The sequence below is a fragment of the Meriones unguiculatus genome, chromosome 21 (genome assembly GCF_030254825.1).
Source record: "Meriones unguiculatus strain TT.TT164.6M chromosome 21, Bangor_MerUng_6.1, whole genome shotgun sequence".
In the NCBI taxonomy this organism is placed as follows: domain Eukaryota; kingdom Metazoa; phylum Chordata; class Mammalia; order Rodentia; family Muridae; genus Meriones; species Meriones unguiculatus.
The window spans coordinates 55810332-55829966 of record NC_083368.1 but is presented as its reverse complement, the minus strand read 5'-3'; positions in this window follow the sequence as shown (position 1 = coordinate 55829966).

Sequence of the window (19635 nt, the reverse complement as noted above, 5' to 3'; positions counted from 1 at the left end):
AGCGCTGAGCATGGAGCCCAGTGTCACATGCACGCTAGAAAAACACTTTATAACTTAGCTCCAGCCCCAGCCTGATCCTTGAAGTTGTCATGTAGTTTAACCTGGTAAGGTTCCCTTTATTGCTTACATAGAAAAGCAATAACCATCACAGGAAAAGAGATCCTATGAAACGAATGATTTGAGAAGAAAAACACTGATATGATCACATTGTGTGTTCTCAACCTGGTGGATAAAGTAGAACTTAGAACCAGAAGACAGCAGGGGTCTCTGTGGAAGAGTGGCTCTGCAGCCCTTTCCAGGGAAGGCAGTAGGCCGAAATCAGCTGAACCTCTGTGCTGGCCTGATCCCCACCAGGAAAGCAATGTCAGCCCTCTCCACTACAGCAGCAAAGAGTAAGCAAAGGGAGAGGCCAGGACTGCAAGGCTAAGCAGCAGCAGGGGGAGCCTCGGGCTTTGAAGAGCAGAGTAGCTAGAGGGTTCAAGTGGGGCAGCCCCCCAGTGAAGACCAGAGTCCGGAAAGATGCCATTGCTCCAGACAAAGCAGGCCAGAGCTGAGACACAACCAGGGTTCAGAGGGCAGCCTGAGAGGTGCACATCCATTCACAGGGCATGTTGGGTGCCCCTGGCTGTAGCTTCTCCAGATTAATTCTGCCACATTTCACTCTGGTACTAAAGAGACACCAAAACCTAGAAAACTGTCTCTAAGACTCTTGCTTGTGCTTCAGAGTGGCATAAATTCCAATAAGCAATGCCTTTGTGAAACAGCAAGACATTTCTCAATTACACCACACCTCATCGTTCAGCAGGGAGTAAAGTTTTCCCTCTTGAGAATACTTCAGAGTATAGAACATGTTGCTTCATACCGAAATTGAAACAAGCTAAGTGACTGAGAGTTACATGACATTTATACATTTGAAATAACGAGATCCCACCATAGGGCCTTTGACCTCTTTCTCTGCCTAGAGCTTGGCCACTGAACCAGAAAACAAAGATAAGCAAAATCTCCACCTTCTGAAAACCAGCATTCTATAGCAGAGGCCCAGGATAGTGGCATTGTGCAAAGTGATTCTCAACCTCTGGGTCATGCCCCCCCATGGAGGGGCAAACTTACAGTTATGAAGTAGCAACAAAATAAGTTTATGGTTGGGGGTCAACACAACATGAGGAACTGTATTAAAGGGTCACGCCATTAGGGAGGCAGAGAGCCACTGTCCCAGGTAGACTTTAAATTTGAAGTCTAGAAGAAGTATCACAACCAAGACAAAAATAAAAATGATAATGTAAGGTTATATAATTTTCATTGATCAAAAGAAACGTTTTACTTGATGGGAAGAGCCAGCCATTTCCCTTGATACTGAATTTTAAAAGCATTTGTTACATAACTATCTAAAAACCAATACTACAGGCAATATTTTAAAGTTTTTTAAGAGATGGAGAAATATGACTTTTCTTATATAAAAGAAGGGGGTTTTTTTTGTAAGTTGATGTATGGTAGGAAAAGAGCAGTCATTACAAAAGAAAACCTCTGCTTTCACAAGTAGGCCTAGGGGCTGGGAAATGTTTGAAATGGTTTGGTGCTCCCTAGGCAAGCACAAAGACCTGAGCTAGAACCTCTAGGAACCTGCATAAAAAGCCAGCACAGCTGAACATGGGTCTTAACTTCAGACCAGTGGACAGAGACAGCTAGGTCCTGAGAGCTTTCTGGCTAGCCAGCCTAGCCAAGAATCAGCAGATGAGTTTTTGGTTCGATTTGGAGAGCAATTAAAGAAAACTACAGATATCTTCCTCTGGCCTCTGGATGACCTGCATTCTTGTGTGCACACAACACACACACACGAATAAATAGTACTAAAATATTTAATTCTTTTTCAGGATACTGGCAACAAAAACACATTAAAAGGGGGGGGGAAGACTTTCTAAAATCGTGTAAGTGGACCAAAAAAAAAAAAAAAAAAGAGGATTATATATAGCCATTCACCAATACCATCTTTGTGAATGAACTGTACAGGGAAGCCCTAAAATTGGATTTCCCAAACTTGGCATAATTCCGACCATCCACTTAATCGGCAGAATGGAAAGAGTTCAAAATAAATATGGTCTAAGGATTGAAAGTACTAGAGTGTATCTGTCAGGTATGATTGTTAGTCCTTATGAAAATTGCAAGTTACTTAACATTTCCAAGTCTCAGTTTTCTCATCTATAAAATGGGCTGCTGTGGAATTGGATGAGATGATAAGTGGACAATGAGAAGATAAAGAATTTAGGTACCTAGTATCTAGCTCTTAATCAGCTTAGAGATGATGACAATTGGAGAATCTAAAACCATGAAAAATTGCAAAAACAAAGAACATGGTATTTTCCTAAATACAATGAAATACTAAGTAGCCGTTAAAGTTACATATATACAAGCTATGTAAAATACTATATTAAGCACCTATAATTCATATAAACCAATATGCAACCTGGCTTTTTACACTAATGACAGTTTTGTGCAGAGTACCAAGACTTAGTAAGATTTGTAGAAATCAAAAGTAACTCAACAACAACAACAAAATAACACAACAGAATTTTTAGAGATGGAAATGGAATTTAGCACTCTGTTTTCTTGTTGAGTAATGTTTCTCGGGTTCACAATGTTATTCTTCTTCTAATAAGCCTAGTATGTAGGCCTGGTGGCATAGGTCTATAAATCCCAGGACTCAGGAGGCTGAGGGAAGAGGACGGAGAAGTCAAGGCTGCCCAGCACAACTTAGTTAGATCCTGTCTCAACATAAAATGTAAAAAAGGATGAGGATGTAGTTCAGGGGTAGAGATCCTGGATTCAGTCCCCAGTATAACCAACAAGGGCCTGGAGAGCTGGCTCAGCGTTTAAGAGCACTGGTTGCTCTTCTGAAACCCAGGGTTTGATTTCCAGCGCCCACATGGCAGCTCACAGCTATCTGTATCCAGTTCCAAAGGATCTGGAACCCTCACACAGACATAAATGCAAACAAAAACATCATTAACAATGAATCTTAAATCAAAACAAACAGACTCTTTACTAGGAGAATTTCTTAACCTTTTTTTATTATGAAGTATTTTTGGAAGGGCTCTGCTATTTGAGGTTGCAATCCTCCCAGTCTGGGTAGCCTTTCTGAGCTCGGAGGTGCTAGATGGGGGACTCCCTCTCCTCAGCAGGCCTCCTACTCTCTGCCTGACTGCATCTGGAGAGCATCTTTAAGCATGGATGCCCCTAACCACATCTGATAGATGGCCTTTGGCACAGCTCTCTGTTAGCTCTCCCCTCTCTGCACTCCCCTCTCTGGATAATTAGGTTACCATTCATATGATAGGACCATGCTGCCTAATGCAAATCAAGCATCCTTGAAGTGTCTAGTTCCAACCAATCATGTACAGCTATCCTGGGACCCCCCCCCCCCACCATCCACTCCCCAGGGACCTTTGTTCTCCCTGAAGTGGTTCCCGGAGGTCATTTCTGTCCTGCTTACAGCCTTCCCAGTTCTATGACTGGCCTTCTTCTCCTCCTGCCTTTGAGGGCTGGTTGCCAACAGCCCCCCATGGACCAGGAGAGCCACAAAATACAAGACAGAAAAGTATCCGAAGCAACGATGTAGCACTCAGTGATGTAACAGAAAAGAAGGTTGCGATCCACCAGGTCCAGACCTGGATGTTCAGCTCCTACTTGTTGTCCTTCCTAAATGTGAAGATTTTTTAAAAAGCAATCTTTCTAGAGTTTAACAATGTATATTCCTTCATTTGTTTAGCACATAAATAGATTCAAACACATTGGTTTTTTTTTCATCACTGCTCTTTATTCATCGTCACTGAGATCACTATACATCTGACTTTTGAAAATTCATGTTGTCCAAAGATGGCCACAACAGTATCTCTCAAAACAGTATTTTTTTTAAAACAGTGGCCTTTACATTTGCTCTCTTAAGAAGTTGGATCTGGGCTGGGCTGTGGTGGCACATGCCTTTAACCCTAGCCTTGGGAAGCAGAGGCAGGTGGATCTCTATGAGTTCGAGACCAGCCTGTTTACAGAGTGAGTTCAAGGACAGTGAGAGCTATACAGAGAATCCTTGTCTTAAAAAACCAAAAAGCAGGGCTGGATAGATGGCTCAGAGGTTAAGAGCACTGACTGCTTTTCCAGAGGACCTGAGTTCAGTTCTCAGCAACCACATGGTGGCTCATGACCATCTATAATGAGATCTGATGCCCTCTTCTGGCATGCAGGTGTACATGTAGACAAAACATGTATACACAATAAATAAATAAATAAAAAAAAAAGCAAACATAAAAACAAAAAAGAAGTGGGATCTGTATGGGTTTTTTGTTTGTTGGTTTTTGGAGAGAGGGCTCTAGTCTATGGCTTTAAGCTGGCCTCAGACTCCTACCCTCTTGCTTCAGCCTCCTGGAAATTGCTGGATCTCCAGCCTCCCACCACATCCAGCTGGCAGATGTGCCTTGTAAGGCTAGATTACTTAAAACGCTGGGTGCTTCCATAGTGGTCTTTTAGAATGCTTGCACTCAGAATCCACCCCCTTTCTTTCTTTAAACCAAAAATTAACAAATTACAATTAGCCAGATCCCAATGAAAAATTTCATTTCCATGTATTGTCTTCTTTAAAGATTTCACATCAGATTAAAACTTCCTAGGGCCAGGGAACCTGAGAAAAAGAGTTGGAAGATAGCAGAAGCACAATAAAAGGTTGTGACTGCTTACAAGATGGAAGAGATGGACTCTCCCCTGAGAAAGCACCCCTGAAGCGTTTGGGCACCCAGAGAGGTGGCCATCACCTCCTGCACAAGGCTCCAGAAGGCAGGACCTTCCTCAGTTCCCTCCAGGGTCAGGCAGTGAGGAGAGCAATGCTGGCTCTCCAAGCTCTGCCTCTCCTCCAAGCCAATACAATCCGACACCACTCTGAGAGGAGAGCAGATTGCTTCTCTCTGGCGACAGCATGATTGATGGTCACAGCGCTGTGCTGTTCTAGTCTCCAGATCAGAATTCACCGAGGTGAGACGTAGTAAATGGGAGTGAGTCCCTTGTGGCCATAAAACAACAGCTTGGAAAAGTAACAAAAGGCCCTTTCCTCTGTGGTGTTTTGCTTTGTCGAGAACTGTTTCAGTGTAGTGCATAATCCATATGCTCATAATTTTCAGTAGCTAAACAGTCTCCTGGTGCTAGGGAGATGCTCTGTGAGCCAAGTGTTCACTGCACAAGTGTGAGGACCCCGGTGTGTCTCCAGCAGCCACGAGAAGCCTGGGCATGGTCTCCAGCACCCATGTAGAAGCTGGGCGGGGCAGTTCACACCTGTAACCTCCACCCTGAGATCAGAGAAGCAGATCCCGTCTCTCCCTGGCCAGCCAGTCTAACCTAAAGAGTGAGCTCCAGATTTGGGGAGAGATCCCATCTAAAACAATAAGGTAGAGGCACGATTCAGAAAGAGATCCCAGCATCTACCTCAGCCACCTCTGGCCTCCACAGACACCTGCTTACGCAAGTACCAACCCCAGCCCTACACACACCTTCTATCGCCTCCTATTGATACCTAAGTCAATTCTACAAATTACCTCCAATTTTTCAGTACTTACAGTGGGGTAGAGACAGTACTATCTTATATAACATATATTGTGTATTATCTTGTGAAATTGCTACGGTAATCCATAACAGAAGCATTTTTTCATTCTAAGGTTTAGGGAAATCTCCATGTATTCTGCTTGTCTCCCAAGTCAAGCCCTTAGCCCTTCTCTCAGTTAATAGACTGATAAGGCATTGTCTTGGTGAGACACTTAGAGGTTGCCCCACCCCACACTAACGTCATTGCTTATAAGATTTCCTATATATGTGCCCATTCTCTATTCATCTTTGCTTCAGATGAGGCTGTTTCTCTTTTTTTCATCACTGGAAAAAAAAAAGTATGAGGCTGGGAAAGGCCAAGAAAAGCTGCTGCAAGCTTCTGTGACCATTCCACTTCTTTAGAAACTTGTGTTTCTATAGAAGTTTAGCAATTTGAGTACCTTTTCCTTTATTGCCATCATCTCTGTTAAGAAATATCATTCCTATAAATTAACAATTAGGCGAACTCTCTTATAACTTTCTTCTTAGGTTAAGACAAAGCTGACAGCATTTTCAAAAGCTTCAAATGACCTAAGAATAAAATTAAGAATAATGTTTAGCCATTAAGAGCACTGGCTGTTCTTCCAGAGGATCTGGGTTCCATGTCCAACAATCACATGGCCATTCACACTGTCCAGAATTAGAGCTTCAGAAGCCTGACACCCTCTTCTGGCTTCCACAGGCACCATGTCTGTACATGGTGTACAAGCATGCATGCATCCAAAACACACAAACACTTAAAATGACTTGAATTCCGAGCAGGGACCATAGTGGTTAGGTACTCAGGCAGGACTGTATCACTCTGGTCCATGGCTCTTCTTTGATCCTCATGCGTGCATTCCAAAAGGCAGCAAATACCCTGAGGAGTGGGACATGAGGTGGACTCTGGCCAGCTTCTGGGCTCCTCCTCTCCTCCTTACCATGGGCCTTAGAACTGTCAGGAAAAGACAAAATGAACTTAATATGAAATCTAAAATGACCACTGGGGACTTAATGATTAGTTAAGACTAGGGTAGAGCACAGAGAAGGACTTTTTAATGAGGATGGAAACAGAGATGGTGTGTTGGTGGAAGCCACAAGAAAGATGCCTTGCTCACTCACAGCTCTGTCCAGGAAGCTTTGCAAGGCATCACTTTGGGGGCTATACAGGGCATTATAGAACAGAAGACACTCTGTTCTTGGTTTGTGGCTTGGAAGGGCATGGCTGTCCCTCTGAAGGCCTCAGTGTTAATGGGAACCTATAGAAAAGATGTTAATCAAAATGATGGAATCATTTCTGCTATAGGTTAAATCATTCTTTCCCAAAAGCATAGGCAGAAGTTTTCAACCGAGTACTTCATAATGTGATTGTATCTGGAGACGAGTTATCATAGATACAGTTAGTTAAATGAAGATGCACGTGTGCAGGCAGAATGCCGTATAAGGAGTCAACAAGCCACCAGAGTCTGGAAGGCAGGCCTGGGCCACATCCTCCGCTAGGGTCTGCAGATGAAATACTACCTTCCACGCATCTTGAGCTCAGACTCCTGGTCTCCGGAACTGTGACAAAATAAATCCAGATTATCTAAGCTACTTGTTTTTGTTTGTTGTTTTTTTGTTGTTTTTCTTAATCCTTTGTTATGGCAGCTTTGGCAAACTAATTCACTTCTTATAATTAAAAAGGAAAACATGGTCTAGGGTCATTTTGATAATTGGTAAGCAGATGTTCCAAATAGAGACTGCAAAAAAGTGGCAGACGTGAGCCCAAACCTCAGTATTTTGAAGCAATGTGCTCCCTTCCACCCATGTAACACTGGTGCCTCCCTATGCTTGATGAGGTAAAGCACACAGGAGTCAAGCAGATAAAGGTCCCCACGCCTTTCCTTCATCTCATCCGTGCCTTCCTCCTCCTATTTTATCTGTGCTCCTTTTGTTTCCTAATCTGTTAAAACTTTTAAAAATATTTAAAATTTATAATTATGAGTGCTTGCATGTATACATGCCATGGCACATATGTGGGGGTCAGAGGACAAATTTGTAATTTTTTTTAAAGATTTATTTATTATTTATACAACATTCTGCCTGCACACCAGATCTTACTGTAGATGGTTACAAACCACCACGTGGTTGCTGGGAATTGAACTCAGGACCTTTGGAAGAACAGTGAGTGTTCTTATCCTCTGAGCCATCACTCCAGTCCATAAAATCTAATCTCTTTCTTTCTTTCTTTCTTTCTTTCTTTCTTTCTTTCTTTCTTTCTATCTTTCTACCTATCTATATATCTTTACATGGTTCCCAGTGATCACTCAGGTCATTAGGCTTGCTCAGCAAATGCTTTGTCTGCTGAAGCCAGCTCACCAGCCCACCCTTCTTTTATTTTAAATTGTAATAATGAAGCCTCAACATGACTGGTTTATAAGAGCTGAACAAAGCTGATGCCACCTGCATTTCAACTTAAAGATCTCCCAAAAGCTAAGAATGGATTAGGAGAGCACATAGGAACTAGAAGGATTTATTTGGGCATCTTAATTTCCCTGTTTTGTCTGAGTCTCCTTGACCCTTTTAACCAGACGCGGGTTCAGGGAAACTTCCCTCTTGCAGGGGAGAGCTGCCTCCGCTGCCATTGCCTTCCGGAAACACTGGAGTTTCTGTGAGCTGAGTACTGAGTTTCTCTTCTCCCTTGTACTGGAGATATGTGAACCGTGATCCACAGGCCTTTCCTTGCTTCCCAGACCAACAATTAAAGCTTTGATTTCATTTGTCATCTTCCTAGAGTGTCATCTTCATTATTGCTCAGGGCTCGAACGCTGACATCTCCCATTGTCTCCAAAGCTCACCAAAAGTTGCAAAAGAGCTGGGGGGGGGGGGAAGAGAGAGGAAGCAGAGGTGCGTAAGGAATTCATTCTGAAAACTACCACTGTAGACCAGGTGTGTGCCTTAGTGGGAGAAGAGCAGTGCCTGGCATGAGCAAGAACCTGGATTTGATCCCCAGCAAATATCGTATAATTCCATTTATGCTTTGGACCTGAAGTTGGCAAGTTTGCCATGACAGAAACTGGAACAGACACTACCAACAGTTGAAAGTGGAGACAGTTGTTGCTTACAGGGCACAAATATCTGTTTGGGGTAATGCCAAAAATGTAGCGCTAAAAAGTGGTGACGTTCCTACAGCTTGTGGCTGCCCTTAAAGCCGCTCGATTGTGCCCTTAAAAATAGCTGAAAATGGACAACTCCATGTGATTGCCATAATTAAAAAGGAAAGAAAATTCCAGAGGGAAAAATCTACATTCCTTACTACTCATCAGCATAATGACTCCCCTGTCTGGGTTAAGATTAGGGAAGATTACCTTCTTGGGGCAATTATACTGGGTAATTATCTTCTCGGTGCTTGTTTTGAGATACATACCTGTTTTCTCAAGAGATAAATCTACACTCAGGCTTGGCTTCCCCTAACAAGGCTTATAGCTCAAAGGATGCTAAACTGCTGGAGTCCATAGTGTCTTTTCAATCGGGTCCCAGGAGAAAGTCAGATGAGGTCTTTGGGGAAAACAGAAGTCTCAGAGCTCTGTTTGCTGTCCTGTCTCTCATTCGACTCCCTTGTCACCTCCATTTGGGTGCCATCTGCCTTCCTTGACCTCACTCTTGCGGGGGGAGGGAGTGAAAGTGGAAGGGGGTGCATGTGCACCAAGGAAGGGAATGAGGCTGCTGATGTCACCCTCCCACTGTCACTGCAAAATTCAGGAAGGCTGCAGAGGGCACCCGGGAGCTGACGGAAAGCAGCAGCTTGTACCCGCCGCTGCCGGGTGACTGAGCCAGGAGCCTGAGGACGAGCAGCTTTGTCTCCAAACACTGTTCAGCCACGGTGTTCCTGACTACACGTTCAACTGTGAGAAATCACACAGACAAACGAAAAGCTAAGAGAAAGGATGTAAAGGGCAGAGAGAAAGCAGAACGTTAAGTGGAGAGAGAGTGGTCTAGGTGCTGGAAGGGGAAAGGAAACAACAGCCAGAAGTAAGAAGCGACCTCCCCTCAGCACTTCTCTTAAGTCTTAGGTGTCCTGCAGGGGAAAAGAAGAGAAACGTAGAGAGACATAAAGTTTAGCCAGAGCTTAGAATGTTGACTTCCAGCGAGGAGAGTTGAGAGCAAAGAAATGATGTAGAATGAAGAACACCTGAGGACTGCTGAAGAGGAGGTGAGCTGAGGATTAGGGTTCAGGGAAGCCATCTGGGCTGGTAATGACCCATGGCAATGGGTCATTCAGATCTGATTGCTGTGTTTAATGGTGCCAAGCCAAAGGTAGTAATAAGACTTTATTTATAATTATCTATCTTTGCATAGTTCGCTCTCTAGGGAGGGCAGAGCCTTGGCCAAGCTGAGCAGGTGTTGTTTTGGGGATCTTTGTGGACACAGTGAGGATGAAGAGCCCTGGATTTCTCGGGCAGGAGGGATGGGTTGGGGGTTTGGTCTCATGTCCACGGTACCTGGCTGAGCAGCGGAAGCCTAGCCAAGCTAGGGCACTTCAGACAGCAGATTGCAAACTTATTTTCAGAGATGACCAAAGAAAACAGAGAGAATCTGCTATCCCTGTAACCTAGGCCAAAAGTCCACACTCTCCAGAGAGCACATAGACAAGAACTGCTGCATCACCAGTAAACTGTGCTCCTTTTCAGAAGCGCAGATGTGGGCCCACGGAGGCGTTTCACTGGGTGGCCCTTGCCACGAAAGCTGTGGGATCTGACTTCAGATCCTCCGAGACCACAGAGACCTGCACCATAGAATGCCCCTGTAATCATAGCACTTCTGCAGAGAAGCGAGAGGCAAAGGCAGGACAATGGCTGGAATCTCACAGCCACGCACACAGCCATAAACAAAGCTGCTTCAAACAAGATGCAAGGCTGCTCATCTGACCTCCACGTCCATGTGTCTGTGCTGATACCCAAATACTTATCACACACACACACACACACACACACACACACACACACACACACCATATACACACGGGGGTGTCCTAAAAATGCAACTTTCTGTAATTTCAAAAGCAGAAAGTCACCCAGCTATTTGCTAAGCAAGGTAACTCTAGGTCGACAAAGAGATTTCGTAAGATAGGCTAGTAAATCCAGAGGTCACAGGAGTCAACTGCAGAAGCAGAGAGCCAGAAACTGACAGGACTACAGAGTTAGGGCAGGGAGGTTGGCCTGAAAATCTCTAGGGCCAGATTGTAAGTGCTGAACTCAGTCAATACACAGCAATGTTAAACCATTGATATGTGTTGATTCTAGCAATGGCAAACACATTGAGTATCCTTACATGTGTTAACTGATGTCATATCACAGTCCCAACGAGGCACACAGATTGCCATTTTCTTTTCTTTTTATGTTATTTTTTGAGAAAGGGTCTTATTATGTGGCTTGGAACTCACTTCATAGACCAGGCTGGCCTTGAACTCACGGAGATCTGGCTGCCCCTGCCCCCTGAGTGCTGGGGTTAAAAGCAGGTCCCACCATGCTCAATTATTTATTTATTGCTCAGTTTATTTTACAGATTTTGGAAACATGTAGAAAGTTGTTCAATAAAACGTGAGAAAAAAAAAACGTAAAGGTAGAAGCAAGTATTTTGTTCTTTTTTATGCACTTCTCAGCGAGGCGCGGCGCAGTAATTATTTGCTGAAGTAAGCACCAGCAGATCCATGGCCGTGCAGGTGGCACAGATCTGGGCTAAAGACGCAGATTTTCTGAGTCGGGCAGAAACCATACTGTCCCAGGCACTGTTGCAGGAGACAGCCTCTGTGTGTGCCAACTCGAGTGATGCCCGCTTAGCGAATCCTGCGAAGCCTCGCCCTGAATCTGCGGGGGCACCTCCTAATGCCTGTAAATGGGTTACCCCAATGCTGAGAGAGAAATACCGTAGGAGGAGAAAAGCACAGACGTGTGTATGAACAAACATCCTCAAGTCCTCAACAAAATGTGAACTAATGGAATCCAGCAGTGCAGAGAGAGCCGTACACCAGGACCAAGCGGGATGTGACCCAAACAGGCCGTGCTGGTTACGTATTTAAAAGTCTGTGTGTGTGACCCACCGCATCAGCAAGCTAGTGAAGAGGAAAACATCATTATATCAATTGATACAGGAAAAGCACTTAACAGAATCCGATACCCACTCATGACAAAGGACAACAACAACAAAACAAACACCAAGCTCCGGAAACTAAATAAATAGTGGATTTCCTCAATGACTAAACCAAACAAACAAGCTAACTCCCAAATCCCTACAGGCTCATCAGTTGTAACGAATGTACCGTTCTGGGGGGAGACGTTGGTGACAGAGGAGGATGTGTACATGTGAATGAAAAGAACCTTTGGGTCCTCATCTCAACTCTGTTGAGAACCTGACATTGCTTCAAAACATAAAATCAATCTCTCTCTTTCTCACTTTCTCACACACACATGCACACACTAATAATAAATTAAAAACGTGAGAAAGAAAAGCTCTGAGCAGACGGTGATGAAACCAGCAACGCTCCAGCCTGTGTGGTTCACTGGGAAACACTGAATACCTTCCCCAGCCTGAGAGCTGGACACTGAGGTTCTCTCTCAGTATTCCAACCCTCATCATGTTACAAGTCCCAGCTAGTGAAGTAAGAAGAGCCTACAGAGACATAGGTTAGGAAAAAAGGAAGAAAACTAGCTTAGTTCTCGAAAGACATGATTTCCGTGTGTACACTTCCACAATACTGGACGGTCACTTCCTAGATTAGGTGGTGTTGGTACAAGCGTAAGCAGGTTCAGCAGGGCCGCAGGATTCAAGGCTAACACGCTCCGCCTTGAATGAGTGAAGTGCTTTCCTTTAGGTCAATTATAAATTATTAGAATTTGAAATTAAAAAAAAAATAATCCTACCAACCGAAATGAAGAACAGAAAAACTTAAAAAAATATATATAGACATAAGTCTAAAAACCACATGTCTGGATCTATGAGAGAAAGGCTAACCACTGATTAATCGATCAAAGGAAACCTGAGTAAGTGAACAGGTAATCAATATTAATGGGTCGGAAACCCCAGTTGTGTTAAAATGTCCATTTCCCCAACTTGCTCTATACATTCAATAAAATACTGGTTAAAAACTGTTGCAAACTATCTTATGTAGATCGACATAGTGAGTAAAGTTTATAGCTAAGTGTGGCAGGATGGCTTAGCAGGGAAAAGCATCAAGCCTGACAATTGGAATGGGATCCCGTGACATACTCCAGTCAGCTGCCTTCTTATCGCCAAGCGTGCGCCGAGGCATGGGCACCCCACCATATGCTGCACACACATGCATGCACACACACACACACATACACGCACAAGCACACATGCGTGCACACACCCATGCACGCACAAATGCGCACACACACAAGCACACACATGCACTCATATAGGCATGCATGTGTGTGTGAGCACACATGAACACTTAATTTTCAAAAAGGTTTTTAGAAAGATAGACTACTCAGTAGGTTACAATGTTGATGAAGAATAAAGTTGAATAATTCACATTTCTCAATTTAAGGTTTACCTCAAAGCTAGGTAACCGTGAGAGCACAGTATATTAGTGAAAGAATAGAAGCATAGTCAAGCCGAGTCAATAACGGTGTCAAATATTCCATTTCAATTTTTAAAAGTTTATTTATTTTATTGTGTGTATGAGTGTTGTACGCTCATGTGTGCCTGTGCTCCGTGCGAGTGTGACCGGTACCCAGAGAGGTCAGAAAAGGGCAGTGGAGCCCCTGGAACTGGAGCTACGGATGGTTGTGCGTTGTCCTGGGGGTGCCAAGGACTAAACCCAGTCCTCGATGATCAAGCGCTCTTACCTGCTGAGCCACCTCTCCAGGCCCCAGTCAAATACTCTTGATCAAGGAGCAAAGGCAAGTCAATGCAGAAAAGATTCTTCTCAACAAATTTGAACAGTTGAAACATGTTTAAAAATGAGCATTGACGTAGACTACCCAGTTCACAAATGTCAGCTGAGGATGTTCAATGCAAAATTACAAAACTAAGGGGCAGCCGTGGTGAAAGCTTGTGGTCCCAGCACGTGGGAGGGGAGGCCAGAGCCTCGGGGGCTCAAAGTCATCACCGGCTACTTAGTGAGTTCCAAGCAAACCTGGACTTTTCAACAGCGGTGGGGCGCATACCTCTAATCCCAGCATCTGGGAGGCAGAGGCAGGCAGATCTCTAAGCTGTGAGTTGTCATGGTCTATAGAGTGAGTACCAAGACAGCCAGAGCTAAACAAAGAAACCCTGTCTCAAAAACTAACAAAAGAACAACAAAGAAACAGAAGGAGCAAAACCAGCCCGATGTGATGACGCATGCGCGCAGGCGGCAGAGTCGGCCGATCTCTGGGTTCCAGGCTAGCCGGGTTACCGAGTGAGACCCTGTCTCAAGCAAACAGACAAAGAGCCAATGCAACACAATGAAAGAAAAAAAAATCATCACATCAGGTGGGCTTGGTGGTGCATCCCTTTAATCTCCTCAGCACGGGGGTTGAATGTACAAATAGATCTCTGTGAGTTCAAGTCCAGCCTGGTCTATAAAGTGCATTCCAGGTCAGCCAGGGCTACAAAGCAGAGAGCAAACGAACAATACAGACAAGAGCAGCTGCTGGCAAGTATACCAGGTGTACAGAGTATGCGCAGCGCTGCCCTCTGCTGCCGCTAGGGATGTCAAATGGTGTGGAAACACTAGAGCACATGTTGGCGAGGCTTTTCCAAAACTAAACAGCCTCCTTGTGCGTTGAAAATTTGTGTGCACACCAAAACCTGTGCCTAAATGTTTACAATAGCTTGATTTAGGAATGGGAGAGATGGCTCAGTGGTTAGGAGCACTGGCTGCTCTTCCAGAGGACCTGAGTTCAAATTCCAGCAACCACATGGTGGCTCCCAACCATCTGTAATGAGATCTGGTGCCCCCTTCTGGTGTGCATGAAGACAGAGCACTCATGCACAACAAAACAAAACAAAACATGAATAAACAATAGCTTGATTTACAATTGCTCAAGCTTTCCACTGTCCCTCATCAGTGACCAGATAAACTGTGATTCATTTATACAATATCATAATATTAAGTAATAAAAAGAAAGGGACACCCAAGACATGAGTAGGCACGGATGAATCTTAAAGGGATATAAGCTTACTGAAAAGGTGCCACATTCCATGATTCCGTTGTATGATAGTTTGGAAAAAAGCAAAACTATAATAATGATAAAAAGTTCAATGTTTACCAGGGGCTTAAGGAGAGCAGAAATGCTGAACTTGGAAGGACAATAATTCTTAGGTACCAAATCTATTATTCTGTACAAAGATATAATTGTGGATACACAATACTGCTCATCTGGCATCCGCAGAACATTACAGCATAAAGGGTGAGCCCTAGTGTGTGCAAGTTCAAACAATTTCCTAAGAGGTCAGAGGGATTTAACAAGGAATGCAGAATGCGCCAAAGCAAACCAGCCACATCGCACATCTGTGAAACAACCTCACAGAAGGGGAGAGAAATAAAAGTGCTGTTTCGTGTAACTTTGGGTATGAAAGGGTTCTGAAAATTTAAGACAAGAGAATTTGTACAGAGACTGGAGATGGAGTCCGGTGATGGTGAACTCATCTAGCATAAATGGGTCTCTAGAAACAAATTCAAGCACTGAAATAAAGAAACTGTAAATGAGCTCTGTACTCTAGCTGATAAGGTGTAGCCCAGTGCTGGTTTGCGTTAACCATTCTGACACTACCACAATGTGTACTTGAATCGGACAAATTGGTAAGTAGACGATGGATTACGTTCTACGCCCAAACAGAGGTGAAACTGAAACGGTTCCTGTATCAGTGTATGACAGTTAGCAACAGCATGTTCATTTTACTGTAGAGTCAAATGCTTACACACAGAAACATACATAGATTTCCTGTTTCTGTCAACTAGAAGCAACAACAGCTCATGAAAACACTAGTGCCCAGATTTTGGCTTCTCATACCATTGTCTAATAAAAGGACCAGAGCTCTTCAGAGAAACTCTGGTTCTAGCAATGGGAAATGGACGATATAATGTCGAGCATCTTTCACTGTTAGAAAGCAAGGGAGCGCTGTCATAGCCATCCCTGAATGAAAAATATGAACTCCAGGTGGGTTGGGCCAATGAGGGCATGCTGAAGTGAACACAGGAATGACAGCCAGCCCTGGAGCAAATTGAGCAGCAAAATTAAGCAGCACATTTAATTATACCCTCAAGAAAAAAAATAAGTTTTCTTAGGTGCATCATAGTGATTCCTGAAAGGAAAAGTATCAGCTTAGGACCACAAAGACCAAGTTCTCAGCTCAAAGGGGATTTATTTGCCCCAGAGAGACTGAGGGCAGGGATAAGGGACAAAGACAGGAGATAGAGGAAGAAGGAGAAGGGGAAGAGAACAAGGGAGAGAGGAGGAAGGGGGCAAAGAGAGGGGTAAGGGGTATTTGTCCAAAGGACTGCCTCTGGATTGAGAGGGGACAGATGTGGCCCCTAGGGACATGTCAGTTTATAAAAGAAACCCTGTGTTAGGACGAGATGTTTGATTTTAATTCAGCATGTTGATTAGGTAAGCCAAAGCAGGCCTTTGATGAATCTTGGTAGCCAGCCTCAGGAGGAGGGTTTGGCCAAATAAGGAAATAGACCTTGGGGGCTAGCGTTAAGAATGCAATCTAACGTTTCTTAACAAGTCAGAGGGAATGAGGGAGAAGGGCAAGGCCTGCCAGAGCCATGCTTGTGGTGCTCAAGCTAGCCAGAGTCCCTTCAATACCTATAAAACCTTACATCGTGAATAATATTCAGCAAATACATTATTTAGCTCATAAGTAAGGGAGAAGACAAATCCTCACAGGAGAAGTCCAACTTGAGCATGTGGACATGTGTTCTCCTGTGAGTAAGCATAACTCCCCATCCTCTGAATATGACTCCACACAACTTCCTTCAGAAAGATACTCCACGGAACGTAGGAGAGGTAACTTAGGTGGACAAAACCACACACACTACTTCAGCTGGATCACCAGGGTCAACCTCAGCAGCTACAGAACAGGTTAGGCTAGGTACCCTCAGTTCGATGGGATAGAAACAGAGCTATCTGACCACATGACACAGGAGATGACCGGGTGTGGTCAAGTATCACCCGTGCTGTCACCACTGCGGAGCGGAGGCAGGAGTGCTGAAGATTCAAGGTCGTTTTCATCTGTCTTGAAGTTTGTGGTGAGCGGAGGCCACATAAGACTCTGTCTCAAAAGAACAACTAGTAAAAAACACATTAGCAAGATCCTGGGAAAGGAATGAATACAGAGAGGTCAATCAATGGGACTTAAGTTACAGTGAGTTAGGAGCTAGAAGACCTGGGGTGCCACCATTGCACAGTAATGTGTGTGTGTGTGTGTGCACATACATGTATACACATGTATAGTCATGTGTACATATACATATAGACATGTGTGTATACATATATGTACGTATACATATATATTATATATAATGTATATTTCAAAAAAGCTAGAAGAGAGTATTTTAAATATTTTCACCAAGAAGAAATGTTAAGTATTTAAGGAGCTATGTTTAAGCATTTTAAAAAATTACATAATGGATACGTGTATCAGACATCACACGATCCTCTGTAAGTTTGTGTGGTTTTTATGCTTTTACACACTAGAAAAGAAGTAGAAGGTCTTTCAGTCAAGAAGTGGTTTATGAAATCCATCCTTACACCCATGCCAATGAGTAAAAACAAATGTGAGAACTAGCGAAGGGGACTGAGGGAGATGCGCTGGCAGATGTGAAATGGTCGGCTGGGCGGGATTCTCCAACTGAGAAGGGAACATCCCTGTTGAGGTGAGGAGATGAGAACTGGACCTCAGTGAGCAGCACCATCAGTCTTGTTTATTAATTATATCGCAGGAACCGCGTTCCCGTAAAATGCTGGCGGGAGACTAAATGTGGGGTACACGTCAGTCCTGCCAAAGGCATTGCTCGGTAAAACAGACAACTGGCTGTTTGTATCTGCTGGGCCCCCGCCCCAAGCAGAGTGAGGTGAGCGCAGCCAAGCCATTCCCAGGGAGCCCCAGCGCCTACCCAGCCCCTTCCCACTTTCTGGGGCTGGTGGCACATTGTCACCTTTGGGTTCTGTCTCACTGCAGGCACAGTGTTTGACCAGGTAAGCCTTTGGCACCCGGGGGCTGCCTCGCCTTGTCTCCTTATACTGGTAGCTCTCATCGCTCGGAACTTCGCGGTTCTGTTGGGAGTTCTTCGAAGTGCAAACTCGCCACCCCGCCCGACATACCCTAGTCCTGTAACAAACTTGGGTTAAGTCAGAGATTAGGGGCTTTTCCAAAAAATTTAAATAAAAAACAAAACAAAACAGAGAAAAGGGTTTTTGTTTTTGTTTTGTTTTTTTTCGCCTGCGCTCCTACTAAAGCGGGATGGAGGGTGAGCTTTCCCCTGCCTTTCTGGGGTGAGCAGGGGAGAGACCAGCGGAGAATCGGAGCTGAACAGCACAGGGTGCGCCAGGCGGCCAGAGCTCTGACACTGGAGGGAATCGGGTCTGGGGGAGTGGAACGGCTGTATGAATGTTTGTGGGTGGAGAGTGCAGCGTTAGCGTGAGTTGCATGCTCAGGAATAACCAGCGGATTCGAAGACACCCTCCCTGTTTTTGTAGCAGAGGAACCGTTTGCACTTTAAAGTGGAAGGTGCCGGCTGTAGGAGAATGGTTTTGGATAGATGGCGCGTGCGCTCTGGAAAGCCGAGGGACAGGAGATGGGGCTCTCTTTAGAAAGGGAAGATGAGGACCAGGACCCCACAGCCAACCCAAAGGCACCGTTGGGAGGGCCTGGAACCGGCATCACCTCCCCCAACGCGCGCTAAGAGCTCCCGGGGAGGTGCCAGACAAAGTCAGCGGGCCAGTGCGCCTGCCGCGCCCCGTCCTCTCCAGCTTTACGCACGGGTTAGCTCGCCTTTTGGCATCACGAGGAGAGCAAGGAGGAACTCCAGCCACTTCCCCTAAGGACAGAACTTTTACCACCGTCACGGGCCCTAGACCAGGAGCTCCCCGAAGGCAGTAGCCAACGATCTAGGCTCTACCCAGGGGAGGAAGGAGTTGGAGTGGCTTTGGCTGGCCCAGGAGAGGGGCGCACAGCCTGGCTGGCGTGTGACAAGACCTCTGAGTTAATGTATAATTGTGAGCAGATGGCGGGGGCTGGCGGCAGCCTGGGGGCTGGGCCCAGCTAATGAGGGACAATTAGCCCCAAACACGGTGGGGGCAGTGGAGAGAGTCAGACAGTGAAGGGAGATATTTGCTCCTCAAACAGTCTGGCGCGTTAGGCAGAGAGCTGAGCGACTAAGACTTTGGGCTTGCTAGGCCCCCCGCCAGGGCCCTTTCTCCTTTTTTCCCTCTCCCTATCACCTCTGGGTCGAAAGCTTCTGTTTGTTCAGACCCGAGAGCCTGTTGTAAAGGTTGAGCCAGAGGGTAGTTTATGGGGGAAATCGCTGCCACCACCATCTGCCAGGGCTTCTCTTTTCTCCCCACCCCCCTTCCCTCTGGCACCCCTACCTACACCCTCAGGCAGCTGTCCATAGGAAAAGCCCGTCAGGGCAGGAATCTTGCGCTCCAAGACGCAAGGACAGATGCAGAGAAAGAAAGAAGGCAAGACAGGGAGACTGAGAGCAGGGGTACCCCCTTGTTGGGGACCTCCATTCACCAGGCACAGCTAAGTAGACGGGCCAGCAGCCCCCAGCTGCCCTGGTGGAAGGGATCTCCTTGGACTAGGTCAAGTGCTGTCCTGCCCGTGGTGCTGAAACTGTCGTCACAGCCTCCCCTCCAGCGCTCTGGCCCAGCCTGAGGATTAAGGAGCAGGCGAAGAGGAGTGGAGTATGTGTGAGAGTAAGACTGAAGACCCATTTCTGTGACACGTTTGACCTTGGAAGACAAGAATTTCCAACTCCAAGATCCAGGTTCATGTACGATACCCACTTCTCCATTGCCAAACCCAAAGTGTTTACCAACG